General features: G+C 45.2%; 1 pseudogene; it reads right to left on the bottom strand.

Moving 5' to 3' along the window:
* Window positions 1-5,387: 5,387 nt before the first annotated feature.
* On the bottom strand, window positions 5,388-6,487 carry LOC147450875 (uncharacterized; annotated as a pseudogene).
* Between the last annotated feature and the right edge of the window lie 2,562 nt (window positions 6,488-9,049).

Here is a 9,049-nt window from a genome sequence, read left to right as displayed (position 1 = left end):
GTCGTAGTAGATTGTCTCCCCTTTCTTACCGGTCATGCGTAGAAGGCCAGTACCCCAGTCCTGTTTTGCTTTCATGGCCTTCCCAAAATTAGTGGATAGCCCTCCCCCTTAGTAGGCATTACAAAAACATCTACCTCTACCTCAGTGTTGAAATCTTTGATTTTCACGGCACTTACCACACCCACACACTTTACTTTTGCGTTGTTTGCCATCTTTGCCTTGCATGGAGAAGGCCTGTCAACCTCGAGCCCTAATCGAAGCATCATAGCTTCGCTCATTACACAGATTTGTGCACCTCCATCAATGTAGGTGTTTCCAACCCTCTTTCCTTTTATGTTTAAGTTGACAATTGGAAGGATGTCATCCATGTTGCATCCCGAGATTGCTCCGGCTACCTTTGTTTTGGAGCGTCTTGTACTTACCATTTTAGACCATTGTCGCCTTACTTTAGGTACAAGATGTAGCAGCTGTGGCCATGTAATCTTCGGTCCTTGCTCTGCCACATCCAATGTTAGATCATAGGGCTTAGAGCTTTCCCCTAGCTGGAAGTCGGTGATGCCCAATTTCCGTCGTGGCCTGAATGGCCTCTTGCTAGTTTCTCCTCTCATGCTTCTCTCATCATCTGATTGTGTAGCTTTCTCCCTCCTAGCTCTTTTCACAGTCATGGCTTCAAGTGGTTCTAAAAAGGTTACCTTCTCCTTACCCTTGTCCCTCTCCTTTGCTCGGGGTGGATCCACTACTATGGCTTTTCCTTTCTCTTCTAGCCTTATGATGTTTACAGGGCGATCAAGTGGTGGGGCTGGTGGAAGAGGTGGGATGGATGCTTGTAGTGGTGTCTGGGGTGGACGTAGAATTTGTGTTGGTGGGGGTGGTGCTCGGGGTGGGGGTGTTCTTTCTCTAGGGGGTGACAATTGGTTCCTCCTACCTCCTCTATTATAGTTTTGTCGTGGTTTGGGACAGTAGTACATACCGTGACCGTCTTCTCCGTAGTTGTAGCAATGATACTCCCTGTTTTGTCGTCGTGCTCTTCCAGGGTCTTGATCTCTTTCTTGACTCCTCCCTTGTTGTATTAAGTGGACATAAAAATTCTGCAGTTGGTCAGTAATATGGGCCAACATATCTTGTTGGTCATCTCTTACCCCAAGAGCCGGTGGTGGTGGTGGAATGGTGGTTGTCATAGTTGCTGGTCGACGCGATGTTCTTGATTCTGTTGACTCGGTTTCTTTGGCTTTCATTCGCAGCTTCTTGTCTTTAAGGCGAGCAATCTCAACGGCTAACTCGTACGTAGCCGGGAATCTACCTTTCACCTTCTCCTTCAGAAGCGGCCATAAGCCATGCTTGAACCGATCTTTTTTTAGGAAATCGGGTGCAGCTTCCCCCCTAGCCAGTGACTCAACCCACCGTTCCCACAAATCCAGAAATTTGGACTCATAGGTGGCATATTCTAAAAGACCCTCCTGCTTCAAGTCTCTCAACTTGTCCCACAACTTTTCTGAAGTGGTATCTCCCCCAAAGCGCCTCTTAAAAGCGGTTTTTAAGGGTTCCCAGTCATCCTTGGTTGCTTGTGGAAGTGCATCGTACCATGATCTAGCTTCTAGCTTCATGAGATGCTTAAAGATTCTAACCCGGGATTCATCCGTATCTTTGTTGCTCACTACACCTGCTACTTCAAAGTCATCTAGGAAGTCTGTTACCAAATCCTCCCCCTTCTTTCCTTTAAATGTTGGAAATGCTACACTTGCCATGATTACTGAGAGAGCGCTAGAAAGACACACTGCTTAACTTGCAAAAGTTTTTTTCTTCTTTACAAGGAGGCGTGTATACCCTCTTATACTAGGACATAGATTAAAACTTCAAACGGTACATTGCCTTGTACCAAAGGTAAGACAAATGGTTGATCTGATGCCAGAACCTCAAAAAATCGCTCCCCACCCAGCATGGTATCAATGACGTGCTGGTAGTGAGCCTTCAAATCCAGTATTACCTTGATTGAGCGTACACGTGTTGGTATGTGTGATTTGTCTTGAGGTAGGTTGTACTGATTCATGTGAATCTTAGAGGTGCTTAGTCACTGTCCAAGCTTGTGGGAGAGGGTGGTGTTCTTTCCTGAAACAAACTCAGTAGACCCCTAGTTTCTCTAGTGAGAGTGTGAGCCAATGATTCCGTTATCTGTGCTGCAGCATCAGGTGCGACTTGAAAACTGACTATGATAATTACCTCGGTGACTTGAGTTACCCGATTCTCAAAGTAGAATACTGTTGATTCTCTATTGTGTAGAGCTCCTTCCATTTTGTTGTTGTGGGTTGGTTGTAGGTTGCGGAAATGGTTTCGACCTTCTCCTTCTTCTTCTTGGCACTTGGCCTATGTATATCCACTGGGTTTGGCGTGATGGTTGACTCTCCCACTGCAAATCGATTACCGTTACGCCTGGCACTCGAGCTTCGATGGAGATGCGGAGTTCGTCTAGTTGTGCTTGGAGCTCTTCTTCTTCTGTCGTCCAATTAGCACATCCTGCTAGCCATTCATCCATTCACAATAGTTTAGGGGTTTCAGTCTTGTAAATTGAAGGGTTTCATGAAAAGATCCTCAGTGGGGGCACCAAATGACGGGAGCAAAGTGAACCCTGAACCCCGACGGCCTCTAAAACACCGGGGACCGAATGGTGCGCCTCGAGCCTGTCATGGTAAAGCAAACAGGGGGCACCACCTAGCTTCAGCGGCTAGGACGCAAACAACACACCACCATAACAAAGTTTTCATCCAAGAGAGATGGATGCTTGGGAGTAATGATGAAAAGGAAAGGGAATGAGATCAAGTGAGAGAGAGAGAGAGAGAGAGAGAGAGAGAGTGAGGGAGGGAGAGAGAGAGTGAGGGAGGGGGTATAGCGGCTTAGTACTTAGGCACCACAAAAGGATGGCGAATCCGCACACCCTTCACACATACACAAGCTCACTCCAAAACACAAGAATAGGTGGCGATCCCGCACACCTCACATGGGCAAAACATTGCAAGAAAACAAACTCACAAAACCTCAAGCTTTATTAGAGAATTAGGCGATGAAATGGGGAGCATAGGGTAGGGGAATGAGAAGGGAGAGAGTGGTAGAGCACATGGCGGATAGGTGGGAGTTGATGGCGAAGACTCACACGAGGATTATGGCCATCATCCTTCATTTAGTTTCCCTTCATCTTCCATAGCCAAGGGTGTAGAGGTCATGCTCAAGACAAGCATGGTGATTGCGGTGATGGTGATGGTGATGGTGATGGTGTGGGTGTGTGTGTGTGTGTGTGTGCACTAGGCACACACAGTGCATAGTGTGTTCTTTGGTGATGTTGTGTGTTTTTGTGTGATGGTGACCCCTCTTTATATAGGGGAGGAGGGGGGGGAGAAATTCTAGAATTTAGAAATGAAGAAATCATTATCTACATAGGCCATGTGACTGTGGGCCCCACTTGTCTGGCTGTGTGTATATGTGCCAGAACAGCAGTCTCATGAGAGAGACTAAGAGAGAGAGATGGGTTGATGAAAAAAAAGTGAGAGGTGACATGGAGAATAAAGTAATTACAAGAGGGGAGAGAGGGGAGTGTGCTCAGAGGTGAATCTGTGTGCAGATGTGTGTGAACACAAGAAAAATCAGGTAACCACCGGGTAGGGATGGGTCTGTGGGCACCTTTTTCAGTGAAACTGAGTGTGTGTGAGTGTGGGGGAGGTTATTTAGCTACAAGACAAGAGACATGGCGCCCTTTAGAGAGAGAGGGGGGTATTTGGGTCATGGGATATGATAGGAGAGAGAAAGAGGGGGTGGGGTATACTATTTTGGAAGATAGGGTAAGTTGCATGTGAGTTAGGGTGCATTATTGGTGAGTTATAATGCATTATTGGTGAGAGGTGGGGTAGCTTGAGGGGAGAGAGAAAGAAGAAAGGACAAAGGGAAGAGAGAGGGGGTTGACCTTTTGAGTGGAGGAGAGGAAAAGGGACACCCAGCGGGGCAACAGTGACGAAAAAGGAGGCAAGGTGGGGATGGGCTACCCCGCAGGCATGAGGTGGCCTATTTTACCTTTCTTATATATTTTCATAATCATACTTTATTTTTTTCTTACTTTTTCCAATGCCTTTTATCACTCCCTCCATAAGAGAGGGTTTTCATGGGGTGGGGACGAGAGAAGAGGGGTATGGGAGCTTGGCTTGTGAAAAGCCCCCATCACCGGCCCCCGGTGAATATTTATCGGCCAATATCTTGGCGACCATAAACCCAATCACCGATCTGAAAAGACCAACGGGCCATAACTTCTTCACCATGACTCCAATCGACGAGCCGTAAAGACATGCCGACAGAGCACTTCAAGCACTACAGTTCTCGATCATAATCTCTCATATGTGGTCACTACAAGCATACTCATTTTTGGCATCATTAAGGCATCAATTGGCCCTTTAAAGCCGCATCTGGCATACATTAATCATTAGACTTGGCCTGTTAACAAGCCCTCATCACTGACCATTAATTAAGTAGGCTTCAAAGAAGCTTAGCTTGCATTTCTCTGCTCTTTTTCTTATCATGGAAGCGGAGCTGCACGACATCCACCCCCTCTGAACCTGCACAGTCTCCGGTCTGTGTCAATAGCACTTCAATCTGCATCTGCTTTAGGTACCTTAAGCTCCTTACCATCATCAGGCTCACGTAACTAGAAACTTACCCAAAAAAAAAATGAAATAAGGCTTATACCCTATCATCAATGTTCTAGCTTAAGCATAAGGTAGCTGTCCATCAAGAATCTCTGAACTGTATCTGCAGTGTCTTCAAAGCATTCAATTATGGATAACCTGTTTAGTGAACTCCGCCAGACTCAAGTGCTCCAGTTAATGATGCACACGGCTTGACCATTAAGCTCTCTCTTAAGGAACCCTGTCAAGCTCAAGTATGCCTGACTCTGTTTGCACACGGAATGGCCGTCAAGTCCTTTACCTCAAGTTCTGTTAGCAGAACCAACTCAATAGATGTGAAGATACTTCATCAATTATCCAAAGAAGTCAGATGGAAGCCAGCCATGTAATCTTATTGACTGCATAACCAAAAACTCTTCTGACTCGGCATAATCTCGAAAACAAAATCTTGTACCATGCAACCTGCTACATCAGATAGCTGGTACTCTTCAAATATGCAATTGGCACTTTAGTAGCCCCCGGGATCAAACGGGAACTCAATCATTTGCCCCATTGTGAGCATTCCTTTAAAAAATTTGCACCATCCTCCAGGATCATAGGGAAAATACAATAATTTCCAAACAGTACAGCATAAACACAAATTTACCCACAAATCTTCATGCAAACCGCCTAGATCATATGGCATATAAAGTAATTGACAGCAATCATAGCTAGTATGATAACCTCCTAGTCATAAGGTAGTGGATGATCATATTTCATGTATATTGCATCTCCACAAACTTTCCCATAGCATAGGAACAAAAAGTCCCAAATTCCCATCATAGCAGAACCCAGTGGCAAAATCAATTCAATTACTATGGTTTCCAAAATATCAATCTGCATTTGTGAGTCATTGAATTCCATCACTTCATTTGATACCACAAACGTTGCATGGCTGGATTCTGTATTAGGCACAAACTCCTCTAGAGCCTCATCTAAACGCATCATAAGCTCTTCATCATATGTTGCAGGATGTTCTTCACTACTCTTGTCACAAGGAACTCAAAATTCCTCTAGCGCATCATCAAGCAGATCCATAAGCTCCATATCTTCCTCCTTGGAGGAACCACCTAGTTTGTGATTATTATCACACGAAACCTCATCGCTTGTTTCACACATAGGTACAAATTGTTCTGGTAGCTTAACACTCCCATTCAAATATCTTTCCACTTTGATAGCACAAGTCTCATCATGCATTACAAAGATAGCATCAATTTCTTTTTCTATAGCATCATCATAGCAAACCCTGTAACCTGTAGAGCAGTCATAGACTGATCATCATCCATCACCCCCTCTTAGTATGCATCTCCATAATCATAATCTTTGTCTTGGTTCACATCAAATACATATGTTTGAACATCAAATACATCTACATCATCACCAGTGTCCTGAAATGCAGCCATAGACATGAAACCCTCTTGTATAGCATCATCCAAAGCAATTGATTTTGCATGTAATGCTGCACAAGCATTCTCTTCATGTTCTACACCCAAAGAGCACTCCAAATGGGCATCCACATCACATATTGACTCTGAAAAACATGTTTCTTGATCACTGCTAGCAACTATGCTTGTATGCAAACCATGTACTCGCTCTGAGAAACCTGCGTCCTCATTTATGTCACTTTGAGAGGTTATGACTGCATGCTTAGCATCCATAGATTCATATCCGCTTTGGCATAAAGAAGACAATCCCAATCGAGCATAAACAGTATCTACTATGAAATCATCATCTGCATACAATAATGTATCGTCTTCCAGAAGACATGCATCAATAACAGATTCTAGCTTAGCATTTTCTTTGGCTTTATTTCTTGCAGAAATATGCTCCCAGAATTCATCATAGTTAAGGATCTGCATCTGATCCCCTTCACCTTTACTGAAGACAACCTTACTTCGTTCAGTAATCTCTTTTATTTCCCGATCTAGAATCCTTGAGTTTTCATAAATGAATTCCTCTGCAAAATTCTCCCACCGTGTGGGATATTCTTCTGCCAGTTCTTGAACCTGCTTTTTAAAATCCGAGTTTACAGCCTTTTCAAAAGCTGCAATCATCCGATCTTCTGGAACATTTCGGCTCTTCATCTCAGCTTCATAACATGCAATAAAACCTTCTAGATCGTATCCCTGAAAATTGTAATACTGCTCTCGAACAGCATCAAGTGCTAGCTCTACAGCATCATCAATCTGCTTTTTTATCTGCATGGCTTTTGCTTCCTGCAGATACCCTGAACCAATTCCATCATTTTGGGAAAATTTGCAACTGCTAGATTTTTATCAAATCCATTGGCACTGAAGTCTTCAATAAACTGCTTTAATTGTTCTGTCATCTCCATCTTCACCTACCACCCCGGCTCGTTTCGCGTCGGGTTCACCAAAGATGTCGGGGGATATGTGTTCGCTACGTGAGCTGGGCAAGCGCCGGGCCTTTGGCTGTGGGAGGTGTGAAAGAGAGAGAACAAGAGACAATGACAGCTCTACCAATCACCGCAATCATCAATTAATTGAATATTACTTTGAGTACAACTTAGTCCTTACACCAAGGCGGGCTGTTAACAGCACCGTCACTTGGATCATCTGCTAACTAGGATTTTAGGCTCCCACTTTACAAAATTAACCGGGCCGTTAACGACACCGGACTTAAAAGAATGTTAATTCAATCTCTATATGATGACGGTTGTGGAAATGTCCTCCTGTCGCTTTATACTATCTTTGAATTATCTGATTCAATTGCCTTCAAGAGTGCTCTGCAATGCTCCTTTTCCTTGCTTAACCTTGTTTTCTCCTTGCCTTTTTAATCACGGTCTCTCATCTTATCCTCGATGAGAGAGAGAGAGAGAGAGAGAGAGAGAAAGAGTCTCTCCTTTTCTTCGTTTCCTGCTTGTTATCTCCTTGCTCGTTGCTTGTTTTCTTCTCGTTTTCTTCGCATGCAAATGATTCCCTTCATACCGCTATGGTCGCGAGAGAGAGAGAGAGAGAGAGAGAGAGAGAGAGAGAGAGAGAGACCTCGCCTTGGCTCCCTTCTTGTTCATGCTCGAGAGGGAGAGAGAAATAGATTTGCCTTGTCCTCTTTGGCTTGGTTCTCCTCCCCTTGTTATGCCTTCTTTAGCCGAGGTCGAGAGAGAGATAGAGAGAGAGACCTCGCCTTGGCTCCCTTGCTTCCCTCCCCCTCTTCTTCTTGCCTTCGAGCTACACCACTTGATTCCTCTCACCTCCTCGTTGATAACCCTTTATGCACAAAACATCCTATTAATAGCTCGCTTGCCCCTTAAGCAGTGGCGCCGGCGCTAATGACATGGCATGGGAAGCGAACCCATGACGTGGCAGGCGGAGTGTGGAGTAGCATGAAAGTCGGCGGGAGTGGTGCCGAATGCGAGCGCCATGGGCTGCTAATTCTTTTTCGTTTCATGGTCGGCGGCGTCCGAGCCTCCCATACCCCAGCGCGTTCGCTTCTTCTCCTGCGCATGCCCGTCTTCGCTGCTGCTCGTGGCTTGATGCTCCACGCTTTTTCTTTTTTCCCTTTTTATACACTATGGGTTTTTGTGGGCGGCCCTTGGACGGCCCTTCCCTTTTAATTTTGGGCGGCCATGCCCCTTGGGCACCATTTGGAGGTTGGGCAGTCGGATTCCTTAATTTGGTTGCCTTTGGGCGGCCTCACTTGGTATGCATGTCAGCAAAGCATTTCCAACCACAAGATTTCTCAGCATTACTTGAACAAATCCCACAATCAACATGCTCTACGTGACGACATTCGGACAAAGAGCTCATCAGGAACCTTGCGTGATTTCATAACGGCACCGCATTTAGTATACACATCGGCCAAGCACTGCCTAGTAGCTCATTTTTCTTCAGCAAGCTGCAACCATGTTGGCATTTCTCCGCAATCATTGCATTCCAAGATCCGAGCTGTAGCTCATTGACTCAGCTGACCGGAGTGGTGCGGAACCGGCCCCCGGTGAATATTTATCGTCGAATATCTTGGCGACCGTAAACCCGATCACCGATCTGAAAAGACCGACAGGCTCCAGGAATTGAGCACGTCAGGCCCGTGCATTCATTTCAATTATGTCACATCAGCTGTAGTTGCCCATTCCGGTATGAATCTGCAATCGACTTAAACTTCAAAGTGCCATAACTTCTTCACCATGACTCCAATCGACGAGCCGTAAAGACAGGCCGGCAGAGCACTTCAAGCACTACAGTTCTTGATCATAATCTCTCATATGTGGTTACTGCAAGCATACTCATTTTTGGCATCATTAAGGCATCAATTGGCCCTTTAAAGCCGCATCTGGCATACATTAATCATTAGACTTGGCCTATTAACAAGCCCTCATCACTGACCATTAA

The sequence above is a fragment of the Adiantum capillus-veneris genome, chromosome 9, assembly GCF_014529385.1.
Source record: "Adiantum capillus-veneris isolate H3 chromosome 9, ASM1452938v2, whole genome shotgun sequence".
Classification (NCBI taxonomy): domain Eukaryota; kingdom Viridiplantae; phylum Streptophyta; class Polypodiopsida; order Polypodiales; family Pteridaceae; genus Adiantum; species Adiantum capillus-veneris.
Note: the sequence above shows the minus strand (reverse complement) of the source record. Positions and strands in the feature narration are given on the sequence as shown.